This window comes from Vulpes lagopus, chromosome 24 (genome assembly GCF_018345385.1).
Source record: "Vulpes lagopus strain Blue_001 chromosome 24, ASM1834538v1, whole genome shotgun sequence".
Taxonomy (NCBI): Eukaryota; Metazoa; Chordata; class Mammalia; order Carnivora; family Canidae; genus Vulpes; species Vulpes lagopus.
Genome location: NC_054847.1, coordinates 8,358,584 through 8,371,862, shown reverse-complemented (window position 1 = coordinate 8,371,862; position 13,279 = coordinate 8,358,584). Strand labels below are relative to the sequence as shown.

The following is a 13,279-nucleotide window of genomic DNA, read 5'->3' as shown; positions in this document are numbered from 1 at the left end:
CTGGTGTTTTGTAAGGCAAAATACATGATATGGGAAAGCTGTGCCAAAACTGTTTTCATTAGACAATCTGAACAGTTAATCTATAGCTGCTGGAACAACTGTACACATCTACTTCTTACATCCAATTTCTTCTCTTGATTCCCTTCACTCCAACCTAAGCAGACCCAGAGAAAACCTGTCTAAAGATGCAGCACCTACCAGACACTGTACTAAATAGAACTGCTCCTCACACCAACAGTCAGTCCGAGCTCTCAGGGGTTCTAGCAGCAAATATGAACCTTATACACCAAGTAAAATGACAAGTCTGTGCAGAGTAATTCTTCCCCTTTTTAACATCACCTCATCCATCCCTACTCTCAGGATAAAGAGCACTGTGTGCTTCCCAAGTTCCAGAATCAGAGACTTCTGACACCAACAGGAATCATTTAGGTCGAGTTATTCAATGAGGAAGATCCATTTTCAAAGGTCCTGACACACTATTACCTATCTTCTACATGCATGGGGCTGGGGACAGGACAGCATTCCAGAAAACTATCTCACATGGCAGAGGAGATAGCTGCTTTCCAGTCACTTCCACACCCTGGCCTGGAACTGGTCCCTCCTTTATAAGAAGGATCTTCAAACATATAAAAGCAGCTATTACCCTTCATTTCAATTTGGAATCTGAACAAAATATTCCCAGTTTCTTAATCAGCTCCTATGTTGGTCTCAAAGAAGCATCAGTGATACAGGAAGGTTGGAGAAACAAACTAACAGAACCTTTTCTTTCTTGGCCCAATATTAGCCCAAGAAGCAAATCAAACACGGGTGGGCTTGTGGATTAAAAATGGAAGAAAAGAAGCACAAATTCTTTGCTTCTTTTCCCCTACCAAGGCGGAGCCTTAGTCCCCTCCAACAGTGACCTGAGGTTGCCCCTGTGACCTGCTTTGGCCAGTGGCAAATCAGCAACTGCAAAAGGAAGCAGGAGACTTGATAGACAAGCACAAGAATTCGCCCTCTTAGAATGCTGCCCTGGGTCTGCCACATGGTGAGGAAGCTCCTGGAACCTCCTGGAACCAAAGAGGTCATGCAGAAGAGAACCAACATGCCCCAACCGACAGCCAGAAGTATGAGTTCATTAGGGACACTCAGCCATGTCAGTCATCATCTGACTGCCACTACACAAATAAGTCTAAGGAGACAAGCAAAAAAACTACTCAGCCAAACAGCGGAATAAGGAGAAATAATATTCCATTGTTGTTTTAAGCCACTGAGTTTGTGGTGGTTTGTTATACATTGGCTGATAAGGGACGCACTCCACCTTCCCCTAAACATCTGTCTTTCATTCCCAGTGAAAAGAATCTCCTATCCTTTAACCCTTCAAGGGATCTAAATTCAACAGATCCTAACCAACGATGATAATCACACAATATTTGAGCATCTACTTGATGTGTCAACTTCCGTGCTAGATGATTTATACACTATCTTTAATTCTCCAACCAACTGTATAAAGCATTGAAATTCCTATTTTACAGATGGAGAAACTGAGGATACTGATTTTCCATGGCCACATGGCCAATTAGTCGCCTCTCCCAACATTCCAACCCTTGTGGCTATAAGCCTGGCCTTCTGCTCTCACCCAGGGAAAAGAGGTCAGACTTCATGCTCAGGTAGGAGGCAACAGACAAGAAAACAGTCTCTAACGCAGGGAGAGGAATTATCCTGTTCATTCAAGTCTCTACTGTAATTTTTAAAATATGTATTATAGGGGCAGCCCCGGTGGCACAGCGGTGTGGCGCCGCCTGCAGCCTGGGGTGTGATCCTGGAGACCCGGGATCGAGTCCCACGTCGGGCTCCCTGCGTGGAGCCTGCTTCTCCCTCTGCCTGTGTCTCTGCCTCTCTCTCTCTGTGTCTATGAATGGATAAATAAAATCTTTAAAAAAATAAGAATAAAAAAAAACTAAAATATGTATTATATAAAAAGCACGCCCCCTCCAGTTAGAACTAAGATTTCTAACAAAAGTATATGCTTCTTGAAGGTAAGTATGCAATAAATGCTTAACATTCTCAAAAGTAGGTCACAAATTCCTATGTACGGATTCCAGAGAATGAAAGACACTAGAAGCCCCAAGGCATTAAGCAGACTGAATTCTCTCTTTTCTCCTTAAATTCAAAAAATAAAAAGTAACTGATAATCCTCTCTTCTATTTATTTTTACTAAACTGGATTTTTGGGGTACCTTTTTTCCTATGCTCTTGAGCATTTTCTCCATCTCTGCTTTCAAAGGCATTCAGGGAGTATCAATCACATGGTCCCAATTCAAGAGGTACCAAAGTGTAAAATCTCCCTCCCACTCCTGCCCCCCAGCTGCCCAGTTTCCCTGCCTAAAAGAAAATAATGTCCCTAGCTTCCTGTGTATCCTTTCAGAGATATTTTTAGCGACCCAAGTAAATAAATATGTGTCCTCCTCCCTGTATCCCCCAGGCATTTCCTAAACCAACAAGAATACAAGCAAAATTTCATATAGCAACAGAATTATAAAAACATTATATTAAAAAATGCAGAAAATAGAATATAAACAAACAGGAGGAGGAGGTAAAAATCTCTTTCTTGCAGCCACATCCTGTGCAGGCTCTCTACCAGGAAAGAGTGCAACAAGGAAACAGGTCTAAAGTTAACCTGGAACCCACAGTCCCAGAGGTTACCTGTAGCTGGACCAAATAAAAACCAGGTCTGGTATGCATAAGGCATAACTGGAAGGTACTGGGACACAAGAGTAAACAGGACTTGGCCCTTGCCCAGAGACAGCTTATGAAACCAGCACAGTTATCTATTCACAATCCAACCATCAGTTCTGAAATCATCATTCCGGAGAGTGGCATCATACAGGTGACTACCTGACAGCACTATTAACATTAGAAATTACTCAGGGGGCCCCTGGATGGCTCAGCTGGTTAGGCATCCAACTCTTGATTTCAGCTCAGGTCATGATTTCAGGGTTGTGAGATCGAGCCCCGCATCAGGTTCCATGTTCAGTGGGGAGTTGGCTTGGGATTTGCTCTCTCCCTTTCTCTCAGCACTTCCCCTTCCCTCTTTCTCTAAAGAAAAATAAATTACTTGAAATGTTGGACTGAATTAGTCACGGGGATGAAAGCTACAGCATAGGGAATACAATCAACAGCATGGTATGCAGAGAGATGGGAGCTATACTTATGGTGAGCATAGCATAATGTATAGACTGGTGGAATCACTATGTTGTAAATCTGAAACTAATGCAACATCGTGTATCAACTATACTTCAATAAGAAGAAAAAAAATTACTCAGAATGTAACACTACTTCTAAGTTTTCAAAAAAGTTCTGCTTATATAGGTATTCCAAAATAAGAGAAATAAAAAAATGATATAAAAGGTAGGTACCTTAGAATAGCCAAGTACCTTTCCTCCTCTTAATTTATCAGTCTAAGTGTTCTCCTTTAGCAAGATCTCACCATGAAAGCCATGGAGTCAACTAGATATTATTGTATCAGGTCCTAGAAAAAAGGACACATTCCAGGTATATCTACAAAAAATGCCCCAAACTCCTCTAAAACTTCTCCTCCCCAACTGCAAAGGGCCCTTCCACTCCCCAACATTACCACTGTTCTCTGCCTCCAGTAGAGTAGTTAGGGTCCAAGCTCCACAACCTTTTCCTGCTACATCATCTTGGTCTATGCCGCTGGGGGAAAAACAGTTAAGAGGTCAAGACAAAAGTCCTATAGTCATTCTCCTTACAGTACCCAGGAAAGCAGAAATTAACACAGCAACGTTTACCAGAACAATAGACCAACTCTGCTAGGGACCAACAGGAAGAAGTTAAAAAATACCAGCTTCAACAAGAATGAAGAAACACACAATTAGAGAGCCTGAGGTAATGAAAAGAGCAAAAAAGTCAAGAATCCCAGCCTCCAGTCTTGACCTTCACTTCCTGAGCAGCACTGGGGAGAATACTACTTCTATATTCATTAAATAAGATGATGAATGGAAATGGTTTGTTTGCACAGGGCACTTTTTTAAAAATCAGCTCCTGGGACACGTGGGTGGCTCAGTTGGTTAAGTGTCTGCCTCTGGCTCAGGTCATGATCCTGGGGTCCTGGGATGGAGCCCGGCATCGGGCCCCCTGCTGAGGCAGGGGGAAGGGAGTCTGCTTCTACCTCTCACTCTGCCCCTCACGCCTGCTTATGCTCTCTCTCAAGTAAATAAAATCTTAAAAAAAAAAATAAAAATTAGCTCCTGGCAGCCCTGGTGGCTTAGCGGTTTGGCACCGCCTTCCGCCCAGGGCATGATCCTGGAGACCCAGGATCGAGTCCCACGTCTGGCTCCCTGCATGGAGCCTGCTTCTCCCTCTGCCTGTGTCTCTCTCTCTGTGTCTCTAATAAATAAAAAATCAAAAAAAAAATTAGCTCCTATCTTTATTCTCTTAATTATCATAATTATTATTGGCACTCAGGTGTACAACTACAGAGTTTATTAACAATGGAGGATGGGGGAAGGGTGGGAGAGAACAAAATTAACTATAAACTCTGCTTTGGAGACTTCTCCATAAGAGAAGTTACAAGTAGAACCATTTTTACCTAGTGGTTCAAAACACTAATAATATTTCTCATAAATCTGTGGCTTGGCTGGGCCCAGCTGCAAGGTTCTTCTACAAATCTCTTCTGGGATCATTCATGCCACTGTCGTCACCTGCCAGATTCATTCGGGTTCAAGAGTGACTGGCATCACTCACCTAACACACTGACTGATGCTGGCCACTGGCTGGACCTCTTGCCATATATGATCTCTAACCACTGAGTAACCTAGCCTTCAGCTCACTGCATGGCTGTTAGAGCATTCCAAGGTAGGAAAGGAGGAAGGTGCCAGGCCTCTCAAGGCCTAGAATCTGGAACTTGCAAATCACTTCTGCTACCTTCTGCAGATCAAAGCAAGTCATGAAGCCAGCCCAGATTAAGTGTGAGGAAATGGACTCTACCAATTAATAGGAGGAGTTGCAAAATGTTGTGGCCTTGTTTTTCAATCTAACACATAAGCATTCAATGGATACTCTGCAGAATGGATAAATGGCTAAATAGATGGGATGAATATATTTGTATTCTGTTTAGCCATTCCCAGGCTAATCTCAATTACTTTTATTGATTCATCGAATATCACAACTCACTACAGAAAATACAACAGAAATAACTATAATCAATGGCTTGACTTGAAAATGCTTCCAACTTACTTAGAGAGAACAAAATACACAAAAAGCTTGTCACAAACACAGGGTGCACATTAGATTTCACAGGTGGAATATTGCACCAAGTAAGGGGTATGAATAAGAACTGTGGTAATTCAAAGAAGGGATGGTGGAAGAAGTGTGCTAAGGTGAGACAGTGATATACCTGTGACATAGGTGGGCATCATTATTCCCATTTCAAAGATAAAGGAATGAAGCTCAGAAAGACTCAAAAACCAAAAAACAAAAAACAAAAACCTGCCCAGAGTTTCAAAGCTACCTGAAAACCAAAGCTGCCTAGCCTTGAGTAAGGTCTGTATTCTTAACATTATACTACAACACCCTACGACCACCACATTGGAAATCCAAAGTACAAGAACTTAATCATTGAAAATGGTAAACAGCCATAGCATGTGGGGCATAAGTAGAGGATTAGGAAACAAGAAATCGTATCACAAAGTAAAGAACTTAGGAAGCTTTAATAATATAATATTCCATATCATAGTACCAAGAAGGACAATTTAAACCAGCAGCACAACAAAATGAATAACCACATCGAAAATCTCCCTGGGAAAAAAAAAAAAGAAAGAAAAAATCTCCCTGGAAAATATGTAGAAAGCAGTCATAATACTTTAAAAGTCAACTTCGGAAGCCAGAAATTAGCAGAATTTATTCACATTAAGTCAAAAAGCAGTGTGCTTCTCTCAGTAAGACAACCGTGTTTGCACTGTAATTGATTTTTACAATATGGTCTGATCCACCCTCTGCCTTGCCCTGCCAGCAATAACTCTGTTCTCCCTCTACCTGTGCCTTCTGTTCTCTCCCTTGCCCCCTTGCCCCCTTCAGCCCACCCACTTCAGAACCAATACATCATCTCAGTGAACATTTACTCTGCGCGTGTGACATGACCGGCAGGTACCGCACTAACGACCGGAAATCACAGAATGTCAGGCTTGGTCAGGGCCCTTGAGGAAGAGCCCACTGCCTGGAAGATGCCAACAGCTGCAACACTATCAGGAGAGTCCTAAGCAGGATGTTTTTAAGAAGGTGCTGCAGGTGGCAGAGAAAGGAGACAAAACACTGCCTCAGGAAAGAAATCCCAGTGGGAATTTCAGGGCTGGGGCAGAGGAGCTCACACCCTGCAGTTGCGGCGCTCACTGTCCCGGCCAGCCCCTGAGCCAGCCCCTGCTTTGTTCATTGGCCTGCAGTCACTGGCTCAAGGCCTGAGCCTCCAGCCTCCCTGTCTTCCTTCTTCCCTGCCTCAGCACCCTTCAGTGGCCTCTCCAGCCATCTTGGCCCTGTAACCTTCCAGGTGTCTGCTCTCAGGTATCAGCAACCCCTCCTCATCTCTCAGCTCCCTGATGTTCTGCAATCCCACTTTCCAACCACAACTGGTTGTGCTCTTTGATTTTTACATCTTTCCAGCTCTTGTGCTCAAGCTCTTGTGCTCAAGCACATGGCCTCAGTCTTTCCAGCTCTTGTGCTCAAGCACATGGCCTCAGTCTTCTCAATTCCATAAAACACCTCCCCAATTTGACCTTCCTTTTAGTCTGGATTTGATTCCACGAGAGTGTTAAGACCTTGAAACCACCATCAACTTTCTCTCCCTGTGATAGTTGCCTAGTAAGTCCAAACCTTGGAAGAACCTGACACACTTCATCAGGTGCCTCCTCATGCCTGCAGCCAACAGTCCATCATGCTGAAGGGAACACACACCTATGTCTTTCTCTGTACACATATTAATCCCTAACTTCACAAGGTATCCCAAGCCAGCATCCCAACTCGTGTTCTCTAGTAAGTTTGCTCCACCCTTCTCTCCAAAATGCCTTTCCCATCTTCTCCCCCAGGGCCCATGTACCCTGCAGCCTGCACTCTTCTCCCTCCTAGGACATTCTGTTCACCCAGCAGCCCCTCCAATTGGAATTCAACTGCAACCACTTACTGGAGCTGCTCAACGGGATCACGGATGAATTCCATGCTGGCAAATCCAAGCAAAGCTTTTCTGTACTTCGCTAACTCCATCTCTCCACAGCATAGCAAAACTGGCCACTTCAATCTTCCTGAAAAACTTCCCATTTTCATGAAAACAAATGATCATGCCCCCCTGTTACTTTTCTGGCTGCACTTACTGGAGATTCTCTAATCATCTATCTGCTCTGCTTCCAGAGCTGCTGAGGGGCTCAACCCGACGCCTCTGACCTTCTAAAACACTCACCCTCTATTCCCATAAATTTAAAAACTGCCTAAACTGCTGATTTCAAATCGGTAACTCCAGGGAATCTTGTATGCACTGGCCCCACTCTTGTTCTTCCTTTTAACTTCAACACTGTCCATATGCCATGTGGCCTGGCTGTAGGCCTCAGGGCTTCAGCCTAAAGGTCACCTCCTCAACAAGTCCTTGGAAGGGGCCCCCATCACTGCAGCCTGTTCCCTTCCTTCAAAACACCCGTGATTAAGTTGTAATTCTTTCGTATGTTTGTTTACCTATTTGCTGTCTTTCTATAGGACTGTCAGTCTTAGGAAGTTGGGGATCTTGTCTGTTCACCTAATGCCTATAACCATGCCTGTCACACACAAGACACTTGAGAAATGCTTGTTAAGTGAATGAAGTTATATTAGAGCTGAAGAATCAAGTCACTGGCAATCATTAATTGAGTTCATTTTCTTCTTGGGCAGTAGTAGTAATTGGGGACTGCAGAAGTTAGGAAAAATGTAAAAAACATTCAAATAGGGATGCCTGGGTGGCTCAGTCAGTTAAGCATCTGCCTTTGGCTCAGGTCATGATCCCAGACGTCCTGGGATCCAGCCCCACATTGGGCTCCCTGCTCAGCGAGGAGTCTGCTTCTCCCTCTCCCTCTGTCTGCTGCTCCCCCTGCTTATGGTCTCTCTTTGTGTCAAATGAATAAATAAAATCTTAAAAAAAAAAATCCCAGGTGAAAAGAATGTGCAGATACGTATGGACAAAGCACAAACTCAAGAGACTGGCTTGTCAGGAAAACCAGCAATTTGGAAAGGCCAGAGCACTGGCTCCCAACCTGTAAACACTAACCCCACCTCTGAGATGAAAGCATACAGTTATTACAAGAATGCCTGAGCATTCTTCCAAACACACACCGAACATTATCCATGAACTGACTAAGTCTTCATGTCCACAATTTTTCAAACTCATTACATACAGTTATGAGTTCTTAAATGCAAAGATAATGTAAAAAGTAATTCAAAAATCTTACTTTTAGTTTGATCATTTTTCTCCATTAATTCTAGAAATTCCACTTATATAGAGCTTTGTGGTGCTAGACACTAAAAAGAGTTCTTAACCTCAAAAAATCTGGAAATAACCAGTCAGACATAGAATAGAAAGACTGGACACAATATCTAACAGTCATCTGCCAGCCCCAAAGTCAAAAGACCTTCATTCAGGGAGCTCCACACAAGTCATCTATGAACAGCATAATCAGGAGACTTTACCTAGGAAAGATCATTAAAATCTGGAATTATTCAAGTGACCACAAGACCATAAGATTCTGTGGTGGGGGAAAAAAAACAGAATCAATCTCTTTCTCTTTCTCTATCTCAATCATCACCCCAGTATGAACAATAATTTTACTACAGTGAAGTCAGGACAAAAAGCAGCTATAACGTATAATGCAAATGCTCAGAAAGGAATAAAAAGGTTCACAATATTACATTAAAAGGGCAAGACAAGGGCAGCCGGGGTGGCTCAGCGGTTTAGCGCCTCCTTCAGCCCAGGGCCTGATCCTGGAGACCCGGGATCAAGTCCCACGTCAGGCTCCCTGCATGGAGCCTACTTCTCCCTCTGCCTGTGTCTCTGCCTCTCTCTCTCTCTCTCTCTCTCTCTCTCTCTCTCTGTGTGTCTCATGAATAAATAAACACAATCTTTTTTAAAAAAAAATGTTTATTATCTCAAAAAAAAAAAAAAAAAAAAACACCACTCACATCCTTAGCAGTCACTCCCCAAATCCCTCTCCTAAACCAATGAAAACCAATAATCTACTTTCTGACTGAATGGATTTGCCCATTCTGGACATTTCAAATAAGTGGAGTCATAAAATATGTGGCCTTTTGTGTCTGGCTCCTTTCAGTCAGCACACTATTTTCAAGGCTTATTCATGTTATAGCATGTATCAGTACTACAGTCCTTTTTATTGCTAAGCAATACTCCATTGTACAGATATACCATGTTTGTTCATAAACATACCTGTTGACAGTTATTTGGATAGCTTCTCCTTTTTGGCTATTATAAAGAATGCCGCTATGAACATTCCTGAACAAGTTTTGTGTGGATATGGCTTTAATTTTCTTTGATGCACAAATAGGTTTTAACTAGAATATAGACATGGTAGCTATATTTAACTTACCTCTTGGAAGAACTGCCAAACTATTCTCCAAAATGGCTATACCATTTTACATTCCCATAAGCAATACGTAAGGGGGCTCCAATTTCACTACATCTTCAGCAACACTTATTGTCTATTTATTACAGCCATCTTAGTGGGTGTGGAATGGCATCTCATTGTGGTTTTGATCTGCATTTCCCTATGACTAAGGATATTGAGCTTCTCTTCATGGGCGTGGCCACTTGAACATCTTTGGAGAAATGTTTAATCAAATTCTCTGCTTTTTTAATTGGGTTGTCTTTTTACTGTTTTTTTTTTTATAAATTTATTTTTTATTGGTGTTCATTTTTTTTTGTCCTTTTACTGTTGACTGTAAACGTTTTTATATGTTCTTGATGAAAGTCCTTTATTAGATACACGATTTCAAAGTATTTTCTCTCATTCTGTGGAGTGTGCTTTCACTTTCTTGATGGTGTCATTTGAAACATAAAGTTCTCAGTTTTGATGATGAAGTCCATTTTTTTTCTTTTGTTCCTTGTGTTTTAGACATCATACCAAAGAAATCATTGCCTGTTTTACAATGAAAAAGAAAATATTGCCTATTCCAAGGTCATTAAGATTTACACCTGTTTCTACTAAGAGTTTTATAGTTTCAGATCTTACATTTAGATCCATGATTAATTCTGAATTTATTTACATATACAAATGAGGAAAGAGTCCAAATTAATTCTTTTGCATGTGGATATCCATTTTTCCTGGCACCATCTGTTGAAAAGACCATTCTTTCAAGGGTACCTGGGTGGCTCAGTTGGTTGAGCAGTGGACTCTTAGTTTTGGCTCATGTTAGGATTTCATGGTTCTTGAGACTGAGTCCTGTGTGGAGCTCCACACTCAGCGGGGAGTCTGCTTAAGGATCCTCTCTCTGCCCCTCTCCCTATGTGCACACACCTTCTCTCATAAATAAATCTTTAAAAAACGAGAGAGAGAGAGAGAGAGAGAGAAAGGAAAGGAAAGGAAAGGAAAAAAGAAAGAAAGAAGAAAGAAAGAAAGAAAGAAAGAAAGAAAGAAAGAAAGAAAGAAGAAAAGAAAAGAAAAGAAAGAAGAAAAGAAAAGAAAAGAAAAGAAAAGAAAAGAAAAGAAAAGAAAAGAAAAGAAAAGAAAAAAGAAAAGAAAAGGTAGGTTCATTCTTTCCCCAGCTATCTTAACATCTTTGTTGAAAATCATTTGGTTATAAGTTTAAGGTTTCACTTCTGAACTTACATTCTAGTCCACTGATGTATAAGTCTATTCTTGTTATCAATACTAGACTCTTGTTCCTGTTTTTGGTTTTGTTTTGTTTTTTAAAGATTTTATTTATTTATTCATGAGGCACACAGAGGGAGAGGCAGAGACATATGCAGAGAGAGAAGCAGGCTTCCTGCAAGGGAGCCTGATGCAGGACTCGATCCCAGGACCCCGGGATCACTCCCTGAGCTGAAGGCAGATACTCAACCACTGAGCCACCCAGGCATCCCAATACTAGACTCTTGTGATTAACTATAGCTTTGTAGTAAGTTATGAAAAGTCCTCCAACTTTGTTCTTTTCTTTTTTCAAAAGATTTTATTTATTTATTCATGAAAGACACACAGAGAGACACAAAGACACAGACAGAGAGAGAAGTGGGCTCCCCACAGGGAGTCCGATGCGGGATCCCCAGACCCGGGATCATGCCCCTAGCCAAAGGAGACACTCAACCGCTGGGCCACCCAGGCGCCCCCAACTTTGTTCTTTTTCAAGACTTTTTTGGCAATAGGGGTCGCTTGTATTTCCATATGAATTTTAAGAGCAGCCTGTCAGGGGATCCCTGGGTGGCTCAGCGGTTTGGCGCCTGCCTTTGGCCCAGGGCACGATCCTGGAGTCCCGGGATCGAGTCCCACGTCAGGCTCCCGGCATGGAGCCTGCTTCTCCCTCCTCCTGTGTCTCTGCCTCTCTCTCTCTCTCTGTCTATCATAAATAAATAAATAAATCTTTAAAAAAAAAAAAAAAAAAAGAGCAGCCTGTCAATTCCACCAAAATAGCCAGCTAGGATTCTAAGTGAGTATACCAAAACCATAGATCAATCTGGGAAGTACTGCCATCTTTCACAATATTAGGTAATCTGAATCTGACTCACAAATATACGATGTCTTTCCACTTATTTAGATCCTTAATTTCTTTCAATGATGCTTTATGGTTTTCAGAGTATAAGTTTTACAATTTTTTGTTAACTTTACTCTATTTTATTCTGTTTTTATAATTCTTTTTGTAGCTATTGTGAATGGAATTGTTTTGTTAGTTTCATTTTTGGAATGTTCATTGCAAGTGCATAGGAATATAACTGTTGTTTATTTTTTTAAGATTTTATTTATTTATTCACGAGAGACACAAAGGGTGGTGGGCAGAGACATAGGCAGAGGGAGAAGCAGGCTCCATGCAGGGAGCCTGACGTGGGACTAGATCCCAGGTCTCCGGGATCACACCCTGGGCTGAAGGCAGTGCTAAACCACTGAGCCACCTGGGCTGCCCCTGACTGTTGTTTATTGATCTTACATCCTACAATCCTGCTAAACTCCTTTATCAGTTCTAATATGATGCTCTACATACAAGATCATGTCACCTGCAAAAATGATTTTACTTCCTTTCCAATTTGGATGCATTTTCTTTCTTTTTCTTGACTAATTGCCCTGGTTAGAACCTTCAGTACAATGTTGAATAGGAGGGGCATAAAAGGACATCCTTGTCTTGTTCCTGATCTCGGGGAGAATGCATTGTGTCTTTTATCACTAACCTGGACATCAGCTGTGGGCATTTGGCCTTTATCACATTAAGGAAGTTCCCTTCTATTTCCAGTTTGTTGAGAGTTTTTACCTGAAAAAGTTGTTGGATTTTGTCAAATGCTTTTCCTTCAGCTACTGAGATGATAATATGGTTTTTTTTTTATCCTTTATTCTATTAAATGGTATATTACATTGACTTTCTGATATTAGTACCTTGTATTTATGATATAAATAAATCCTACTTGGTCATACCATATAATCCTTCTGATACACTGCTGGATTCAGTTTGCTAGGAATCTGTTGATTTTTTTACATCCATATCAATAAAAGATACTGGTCTGTAATTTTCTTGTGATGTCTTTGTAAGGCTTTTGTAACACAGTAATAACATGCTCGAAGCATTCCATCCTCCTCTTTATTTTGAAACAGTCTGTGAAGAACTTGCATTTGGTGCATATGGAAGAATCACCAAGTGTGAAGTCATCTGAACCTGGGCTCCTTTTTGTGAGATGTTTTTGTTCTCACCTTCTTCACACTTATTATTGATATTATCAGATTGTCTGTTTTTCTTTTTTTTTTTTTTTTTTTTTTTTTTTTTTTTTATTTATGATAGTCACAGAGAGAGAGAGAGAGAGGCAGAGACACAGGCGGAGGGAGAAGCAGGCTCCATGCACCGGGAGCCTGATGTGGGATTCGATCCCGGGTCTCCAGGATCGCGCCCTGGGCCAAAGGCAGGCGCCAAACCGCTGCGCCACCCAGGGATCCCAGATTGTCTGTTTTTCTTGAGCCACTTGCAGTAGAGCCTCTCTAGAAATGCCTAATTTCATCTAAGTTATTTAATTTGTCGGCATGTAATTGCTCCTAGTATTCCCTTACATAATCTTTTTTATTTCT

At 41.6% G+C, this 13,279-nt stretch overlaps 1 protein-coding gene across 12 annotated transcripts in view; it reads right to left on the bottom strand.

Moving 5' to 3' along the window:
* CLASP1 (cytoplasmic linker associated protein 1) overlaps positions 1 to 13,279 on the bottom strand; it is a 263,831-nt gene that overhangs the window by 232,031 nt on the left and 18,521 nt on the right. The gene's annotated exons all lie outside the window — the stretch shown is intronic.